This window comes from Melopsittacus undulatus, chromosome 6 (genome assembly GCF_012275295.1).
Source record: "Melopsittacus undulatus isolate bMelUnd1 chromosome 6, bMelUnd1.mat.Z, whole genome shotgun sequence".
Lineage (NCBI taxonomy): Eukaryota > Metazoa > Chordata > Aves > Psittaciformes > Psittaculidae > Melopsittacus > Melopsittacus undulatus.
The window spans coordinates 66,478,631-66,487,006 of record NC_047532.1 but is presented as its reverse complement, the minus strand read 5'-3'; the positions used below and the strand labels follow the sequence as shown (position 1 = coordinate 66,487,006).

The 8,376-nt window shown below is 42.2% G+C and overlaps 1 long non-coding RNA gene across 1 annotated transcript in view; it reads left to right on the top strand.

Annotated features, from left to right (window-relative positions):
• Positions 1-203: 203 nt before the first annotated feature.
• Positions 204-8,376, top strand: part of LOC117436315 (uncharacterized) — a 27,859-nt gene continuing 19,686 nt past the window's right edge. Inside the window, exons 1-5 of the long non-coding RNA XR_004549746.1 lie at positions 204-494; positions 3,978-4,163; positions 4,337-4,527; positions 6,792-7,103; positions 7,807-7,914. This is a non-coding gene — a long non-coding RNA (uncharacterized lncRNA). The remainder of the gene's footprint in view (positions 495-3,977; positions 4,164-4,336; positions 4,528-6,791; positions 7,104-7,806; positions 7,915-8,376) is intronic.

Here is an 8,376-nt window from a genome sequence, read left to right as displayed (position 1 = left end):
ACTGGCAAAAAGTAATGGACAAAAGAAAGTACAAGCTTGTGACACAAAGTAAGAAAAATAAACAGCAGTTGACTTAACTATTTTGCATAAGATATTTACAAACCACAGCATATTATTGCTTGCTTTATGCATTTTCACATCCTGCTCAGTTTAAAGGAATAATTTTCTGCAAGGACAACAGAGGGAAAAAAAATGCTTTACACTGCTTATATTAATTACATTTTTTCATTACCCATCAAGTTTTCTACAGGCTTGTGTATTATTACTGTAAAATGTAATGAAACAGAGAAGGAAAAAAGAATGGACTTCTGGGAAATTTTCCAATTCTTGAAATGCAATGTTAATTGAGTGCTATTTTTAGGTCATCACAGGCAGAGCTGAACCCATTGCCATCAGTGCACAGAATGGGGACAGTCCAGGTGCAGCACAGACTGGGTGAGGGTATCGGTTTCTACTGATGGAGGAAAAAGGAGAGAAAGTAACTCCCCAGAGAGGTGATTCTCGTTGGGTTTGGGGCAGTTTTTGTTTCTTGAGTTAAAGTCCTCAAAGCAAAAAGGAAAAGGAAGGATACAGAACTGGCATGGGTCCAGGACCCACTGTGACCACGGGCATTCCTGAAGGAGCTTCAGTGACTCCTGTGACAGGAGGGCAGACCAAATGAAAGTGAGAGGCTCTCTGGTGTGGTGGCTGACTTCCAGCTCCAGGAGGGAGGGCACTCTGAAAGTCAACATAAAATAAAGTCCCCCCAAATGTATCAGAAATGCTATCCCTTTAATTTATAGATCTCCTAAAAGGCTGCCAAAAATCAATTATTTTAATTTGTATATAGTGCAGCCATGGACTAATTCAAGTCCTTTTGAAGTATTTTTAAAAGCCATTGCACAAAGCCATCCTCTTTCCCATACGCAAAAAAGAAATGAATTGAAAACCATAATTTCTCACAATCGCTTTGATCGCGAGAAAAGACACACAGGACTATGAGGACCCCTGTGAAGTCCTTTAACTGGGTACCTTTACTGTTAGTCCCAAGAATCAGTGTATCTTTACTGCTCCCTCTATTAAGTGCCTCTTTCCCCGAAGAGAGCAAGGAGGGTGTTTGAGTTTGTAACAGTTTGTGAAGACAAGAGGGAATAGTTACTGGTACTTGTGGAGGTTCCCTTTGAAACAAAAGTGGAAAATCTTTGCTGTGCACTTACAAAGACTGAAAGAGGAGAGAGCACCCCACATGGAGGAAGCCAATGTTATCTCCACTGTTCCTTCTCTGTATTGCGCAGCACTACTGTAAAAGCAAGAGCCTAACAGAAACAATTCAGCAGCCTTTCTAAATCGCCATGTTTTCTACGCACTTTGACCCCATGCATGTAGCAATCTTGAGAAGTGGTCGTGACCAGATGGTAGACCAGACAAGTACCAAGACTTGGTACTCATCCAATGCTTCTGCTTGTTTTGGTACCACTGGAGAGCTGGTAACCAACATGTAGGTTTGAGAGACACCTCCTCACTTGTATCATCACCAAAGGCATCTTGAGCAGGATCCTTAGCAAAGGTGCCAAGCACCCAAATTCCTGAGATGATCTGGTCCACTTTACCTTGGAACAGGTAGCTTGCATCCTGGTCTTTTCTTATTGAATACAAGTTTCTTCCCTTTTCTGTGGTTCTGTCAGTCACTTGAAAGTTCAGGTGCATCCTTTTTCCAATATCAGGTCAAGAATCCCAAATATGCCCAAGGACTACATGAAACAGCAGGTATCAGTGCTCCCCTGGGTGTGGTAGTGTGGCTCTCCTTGACCTGTGCAGTAGCAGGGACCTCAGCTGTCCATCATGAACCTGTCTGCACATCTTGCTGATCTTCAAATCTTTGCCCTCCCAGTAAGTCACATAAGCTGTGGCTTACCAAAACTACCACCCCAGTGCATTCCAGATGTATCTCCCTACCCATTCCCCAGTAGATCTGACACTGGTATGTAAGTGTTACAGATTTGCTTGGCAAGGCTTAGAAGGATAAAAAAACAAAGCAAAGCAAAACGAAAACTGAAGAGTTAGTCTGCTCTCCAAATATCTCTAGTGCTAAGATAGAAGCGATAAATCATAAATATAAGCCTACATGATTTTCTCTTATCTGACACTGAATTAAGACTGTTGCGCTCAAACCCTTATGCCAAAATTGACAAACACTTCCTTTTAGGAATGCTGCATCAAAGCTATCAACTTTTATAGTCAGAGACCATTTAAAGCCAAGGCAAGGCATGTGCATTAGCACACACTGACACACAGAAGGCATATGAACTGTGATACTCTATTTGCAAATCAAGATAAAAATCCTGCTCCTTTCAACTATGCTTGTTCTGCCTCCAGCAGTGGTGCCAGCATTTGGACTTCACTTAGCCAAGCCAGGTTGTTGCAACCTCATTGTGGGTTTTAGCTCATTACTGGCTTGTTGGTGCTATACTTCATCAAGACCAATCTCAAGCCTGACAGCTAACCCCACGCCATGACAGACTCCTTTTTATATTTAGATTAGAGTTATTCCCCTTTGCTAGGAAAATTCATCTGAATCCACAGCCCTTCAATCAAGAGTCACATTTTTCCACAAAGGACACAGTTTTGTTCTTCTACAAGGGTTCAGTTTTCCTCAGCACCCAGCTGTTGTAGGCAGCAGTTTGGAAATAGTAGGGCTCCTTTCAGACCAGAGCAAGTAAATTTTTTGTAGTGGGATGATAGGAGCAAGTGGTGGAGTACAGGGAAGGAGCAAAAGACAAAGCTTGATCCTATTACACCACTCTTACAGGAATGGCTCCCATTCACATGGGAGTCCCTTCAGTATTGAAGCTACTGAGGAAAGGGCAATAAGTTAGTTTACTCCAAGTCAATCCCAATGTGTAAATCGTAGAACCATAGAATCCTAGAATGGTTTGCATTGGAAGGGACCTTAAAGCTCATCCAGTTCCAATCCCCTGCCATGGGCAGAGGCACCTTCCACTAGACCAGGTTGCTCCAAGCCCTGTCCTTGAACACTTGCAGGAATAGGACAGCTGCAACTTCTATGGGCAACCTGTGCCAGCACCTCCCAACACCAAAGGTGAAGAACCCTTTCCTAACGCCTTCCTTTATTCCCTTTTTAAAAATTGGGGATATGTTTCCCGTTTTCCAGACAGTGGGAACTTGACCAGAATGCCACAACTTCTCAGATAACGATGGACAGTGACCTAGCCTTGTTATCCACCAGTTCCCTCAGATCCTGCAGATGCACCTCATCAGCTGTCATGACCTTGTACACCTTCAATTTCTTAGATGATCTCAAACCTGCTCTGCTCCTACAGTAGGTGGTTCTTCATTCTCCCAGCACCTGCCTTTGCCTTCTGTGACTTGGGCAGTGTGGCTGGAGCACAGGCTGGTGAAGGCTGAGGCAAAAAAAAATCACTAAGTACCTCACTCTTCTCCATGTCCCAGGTAACCACATATGCTGTTTCCTTCTGGAGAGGGCCCACATTTTCCCTGCTTTTCCCTTTATCACTGATACACCTCTAGAAGCTTTACTTGTTGCCCTTGACATTCATTATTTAATTCTATCAAGGCTTTAGCTTTCCTAGCTTGATCCTTGGCTGCTCAGGCAAATTCTTTGTCTTCTTCCAAGGAAGTCAGTATTCAAATGGCAATTCAGACTTGAGATAATGTCCTAAGATACGTGTAGCCACATATTTTCATGGGAATTTTGCCATAGCTTTCACCAGGACTAGGATTTAATCTCTGGGTGTTTTCATTTTTTCACTTGATTGCCTGGCACCCATCCTCTTTTGAAAGGGGGTCACAGCACACCTGAAGAATTGCAGTAATAAGCCAGTCAAGGAAGCTTTGCAGGATGGACCCATGGAGACTGTAGTCATTTGACTGGATCAATAGGTGGGATTTCATCAGAGAGAGGGGATTCAAATGTCACTTTGAAAATTTCACTTCAGTGTGTTCATTTTCTGTTTCAGCTGTGTTGGGAATGGACTGGAGATTTAAACCCTAACTCAGAGCAGGAGAAATGAGGACCCATTAATTCTTATGAAAAAAAAAAAAAAAGCCATTTCAAGCCAAAGCCCTAACATAAATGAATTTGGCATGTTCAGGAGTGGACCATCACTTCCATGATGAGATCAATGGATACAATTTAAACTTTGGTAAGATGAGGCCTCAAGCTTGCAGTGCTTAAATATGTTTCAGGATCTGGGATTTTCAGAAGCCCATGTGTTTCCAACTCCCAGTGGCAACAAAGAAGCTTTAAAAATCTGAAGAAGGCACTGATCTGCATCCAGAGGTGCTCAAGTATCTGTGTAAATCTGCCTCTATCCAGCAGCCCTGTCCTTCTGGATTGCTTTTGGAACCACAAGCACTTTACAGAGCACTACTCTGCAAACTCTGCTCCTTTGGGTAGCTGTGGAATGAAAAGGAAGGAAAACATACTACAACCCTCAACTGACAGCAAAAGTGCCATAAGCAGTGATGTGATAGCCTGGATGCTAGAAGATGCTTGATACATTTAAGGTCAATAAAGTTAATAATGTTAATGTTGATAGAGTGCAGGACTGACCCTGGCCTCTCTGATTTGCCTCAGTATTTCAGACCTTAACCCTGTTATTTTCCTCAGGTTTTTTTACCTTGTAATCTTGCTGGGTATCATCAGAACAGTGTTTACCTCCCAAGCAACTCCTTAAACCCAAGCATAACCCTGTTTAAGTAGTGGAATTGAGATAAAGAATACCTTTATGGCATCTTTTGAAGGGGGCACTGTGCATAATAGGCCTGCCAGGTTCCCATCAGAAGGGCTAGGAGGAGACTGGGGAACTGGAAACACTGACTACAGACAGTTTCTTTATTTCTATATGCTAATCCAGTTTCTTCAAACAATCTGAACATTTGGTGCGTTTAGCTCTAAATATGTCAACTATGCCTTTAGAAAAGAACTTCCAAATCCTAAAATCATCTCTTTAAGATCAGATTTGTTACTTGAGCTGAAAATGTTTCTTCTCTACACAAATAAACACACACACACTTGTGTGCAGGAATTATCCTAGGATAGCACTATGCTGTCTGTGGAGCCCTGCTAAGAAGCTTGGCTTTCTGATACCAAAAGAGCACTGCAAATATTAACACATTGCAGAGAGTGGGGGAAAAAAAGAAACAAGAATTATTATCCCAGAATGTAACAAATCTAAAAATAAATTGGCTTCATTTTCACCTATTGCAGACCAATGGGGGTGAAACAACTTTAATTAGTGTAACAGGACAATAGGAATGAAATTGGCTTGGCCACAAGATTTTTGCAGGATGACACTGGTGGTATTGCTGTCCAACTTCAAAGATTTGGAAAGATGCGGCTGCTAACACTGGAGAATAGAAACCTGGTTTTCATCAACTAGGCTGGCCTGACAAATTAAGTCTGTGGAGTCATTAGATTAAGATAAGAGCTTATCTCCTAGACTGACATTTATTCAGAGGTTTTTATGCTGCTCAGCTAGTAATTAGTGCAGTTGAATTTTTAGCACTGCTTTGTCCAGTCATTTGACAAAGCAGAAATACGTTAAGTTTTGATTAAAAAAATACAACTAAATTGCAAGAATGTAAAATTATTACCTTGGAAAGGTTCTGATTTCCCCAAGAGTTGAGATGATGCTAAAAGTCTTCACGCAGGTCAGAAGTGCTTCTGCTGTTAACTCATTTCCATACTCAGACTGAGAGGCCCCTTCAACTAAATTTTTAGGCACTAAGCAGCAGATCTCTGTGGCAAACCTGTAATTTCTTTCATGCCCATCCATTGTGTAATTCTGCTGCTTTACAGCAGGAATATGGCAAAGGCTGCACTCCTGCTCATTAATGCTCGTCCACTTCCTTTGGCACTCAGGTTGGGATGTGGGGGGGGGAGGGATTCTAAAATGTTCTTATAGGGCTGATTTCATGGGATAAGGTTTCTTTTTCCTGTCCTAATTTTCTTATAATAACAGATGAGTTGTTCCACAGTAAACCAGTGCATTGCTTTTGGATAATGTTTTAACATAGCTTTAGATTAACAAATCTTTTACAGAAAAGAAACCCAGCTCATTTTGAGTAACTGAAGATCAGAATTGGATTAATAATTAGAGGATGAGTGTTTGTTGATGAACTTTGTCAGGTTTGTTACAGCTACATCCTGTTATTGCTGTTACAGTGTTTGTTTTGTATGAAATGCAGCCATCTCAGCATCTATGGTTCTTCCTTTCAGAAATATACAGGCAAGGGGAGTGCATGGTGGTAAATTATGGTTCATCCAACTACTTTATTCCTGTTATTACTGTCTTACACAAAAAAACCCCCAAACACCTGACATGGACTCTGGAAAGATCCAGACTATCTCAGACTGTTTGGAAAAGAGACCGTCCTTTTTCATCTTTTACATCTTCCTGCCAAGACCCCTGAGGTCCTGGACTCCCAGGTCCAGGGTTGCAAAGGGTGACCATTGCTACCACTTTCATGCACCCCTGAGCCTGAAGTGGCAGTGGTAGAGCAGGCCACAGACTCTCAGACCAGCTGGGACCAGGGTCTTTGTGGGTTTGGGTTTTCCTGTTTTTTATATGACACCCCCAAACTCAGCTAATATGAAGTTATTAAGATCTCATTTTGATGAGCTGTGGAGATATCAGCATACAGGTGTCTTAATGGTGTATGTCACAGCTGTCTATCAACAGTGCTGGTTCAGGGAGCAGTTCCTTTTCCCCAGAGCCATTTCAGATACCTTGTGACATGCTGCCCATCTGTGGGGTTTTGTTTTACAGACTGCTGCCATTCTCCTGTACTTCTATGAGAGATACCATTGACCTGCACCTTTGCCTTGAGTCACCAATTTAAAGACAACTACTGCTTAATGGGGCACACAAAATGAATTATTAGTCTTGGTTCTGGCCTAAGTGTCTGGAGACTCAGACCTTCACTGGCCCCATGCAGAAGGCCAAGGACTGACAGAAGCACCAGCAAAAGAGAAGTCCCAAGAGGTCAAGGGAGGGGGCATTGCAGACTAATAAACTCTGCTACTAGGAGGAGAACTTTGTTCAACTTCTGATGCCAAGAAGGACAGCCTGGACTGGCAGGTAAATTTCCCTGAAGATAGTGGAAATAGAGGTTAGAGCACCATATTTATCCCAGACTACTTAGTAAATAGTGAGATACTGCAAAAAAGGCAATTGTTAGATTTAGCAGCAGGAAGGTGTCATTGAAAGGCAGTAGCAGTCCAACCATGCTCCTTTGCCTTCCATTTGCAGTGTCCCACCCTCAGGTATGTTGTCCAAGGTCAGATAGGTGAGAGAGGATTTTTTTCTTAAGTTTCTAGTGTTCCTCAGCAATTTTTAAAATGAGAGAAAAGGACAAATAACTTCTTTTAACTGGCAAACGTGTTTTCAGTGTCCCCAGAAAACGCTGCCTGTCAACTTAGACATTACTCTGCTTTTGGTTTGATACTTTTAGCTTCTGAGTTTGGTGTAAGAGGTACTCATGTCCCAGAAAAAAATATGCTTGCCCTTTTTAACTGGATTCCGTAGGCTGAAATTTATCCATGGTAAAAGTTTCACAGTAAATTATGCAGCCAGTTCCACACAAACATCTTTTACTCACCGAAATGAAGGCAAGCACTCAGTCGCAGAAGTACACAGTGTAGCCATCCAGCTGTTTGTGTTTCCCCCAGGCATTCAACACTCCTCACAAATAACTACACTTTGCACTTCTGTAACACACATCCTGTGACCCCACAGTGCAACCGGCAAAGGTGGGGTAAACACCTCTATTTCTATTTTATAGGTACTTAGCACTTCTGAAATGCAAGCTCAAGGCAGGCTTTGTTGAACGTCTAAACTTGGGGAAGTCTTTCTGGAAACATGATGGAAAATACTGGCTCAAATATTGCTGGTAAGTCAAGTCGTCGGTGGTCAGTGTGACTGTTGGAAGGTGGGTCCCCTCACAATGCATGACATTTCCTCTCCAGTAGTCCAGGCTTATTCCCATTTTGTTTTTCCATGGTACAGTATTCATGAAACCCTTCACTGTGACATGTCATTGCCAATGTGCCAAATCCTGAGCAAATCACATCCTCTGTTCTTCTGTAGGAGATTTGTGAAATAATCTATTATAGATTAATCATTTCAGTCTTCTGGTGCAATGTCAGAAATAAATTGGGGTTATGAAGCTGGAGGGGAGCCACTTTTGGGGGGTGGTATGTTCTCACAGACGCTCCTTATTTGACTTTGAAAACAGTGTCATGATGAGATTTTTGAAGCTGATTGTTGCCCTGTGGAATCCAAATCACAGGGTAAAAATGCTGGGGAGTAAGTTTTCATCTCCACAAATATCAACTCAGTGATGAACAGTAGG